Here is a 1,203-nt window from a genome sequence, read left to right as displayed (position 1 = left end):
GGACCCCTGGGTTTGCTGGGAGAAGACAGGCTGAGGGGGGAGAGCTGAGGCCCAGCGCACTCCAGTCCCGCCTGCAGCATGAGCTGGGGGCAATGGGTGGGCTCTGCTGGGGCTGCCCACCTTCCCCTCCCGGGGAGGTTTATCTGTGCCAGGCAGGCTCCTCGCTGTCCCTGCACGGTGCTGCCCGGGGCTCGCTGCCACCCTCCTGCCCCTCAGCTTGCAAAACACCTTGTTAATAACGCGGAGGAAACGCCTCGGACACTGCTCGTCCCTCCACCGACACTGCTGCGGCTGCCTGCGGGAGCTCCCGCCCCACTGCCGCCCCCCCCAGCGAGCGGCTTCCCTGCCCCGCTACCCTCCAGGGACAGGTGTGGTTCATGAACGGGGCTGATCGAGTCTGCAGAAGAGAAGACCGAGGGGGGATTGAACAGCAGCCTTCAACTCGTCAGTCTTTCATCAGCCCCATGGGACGCCCATGCCCGCTATCAGTCCCATGGGACGCCCATGCCCGCTACAGGGCCGGGAAGTCCGGGTGAGGGTGATCCCCTGCCCTCCATTAATGCTGACTTTCTGAAGGAACATCTTGAGAAGCTGGATCCCTTCAAGTCAGCCGGCCCTGACAATCTTCACCCCAGGGTACTCAAGGAGCTGGCGAGCATCATAGCCCAGCCTCCATATGTGAACAAATATTTGTGAACATACTATATTATGGAAAACAGATTCCTTTTATGTACAGGAGCACATTGTTTGTGTTTTACACAACTAAATCTTAGAAGATCTTAGAAAAGTTTATTAAAGAGGCCATCCTTAATGGACTGGCCGACGTCAACATCTTAAGGGATAGCCAGCACGGGTTTGTTGTGGGTAGGTCTTGCTTGACCAATCTCATTTCCTTCTACGACCAGGTGACCTATCACCTGGACAAGGGAGAAGAGATTGATGTCATATATCTTGACTTCAAAAAAGCCTTCAATCTGGTTTCCCATGATCACCTCTTGGAGAAACTGGCCAATTGTCGCCTTGGGTCCTCCACGATCCACTGGCTGGAAAATTGGCTCCGGGGTCGGACCCAGAGGGTAGTAATCGATGGAAGTCACTCATCGTGGTGTCCTGTGACCAGTGGGGTCCCCCAAGGCTCTGTCCTTGGACCCATACTGTTCAACATCTTCATTAATGATGTGGACACTGGAGTCAGAAGCGATC

Source organism: Alligator sinensis, unplaced genomic scaffold (assembly GCF_000455745.1).
Source record: "Alligator sinensis unplaced genomic scaffold, ASM45574v1 scaffold732_1, whole genome shotgun sequence".
NCBI lineage: Eukaryota > Metazoa > Chordata > Crocodylia > Alligatoridae > Alligator > Alligator sinensis.
This window is presented reverse-complemented; position numbering follows the sequence as displayed.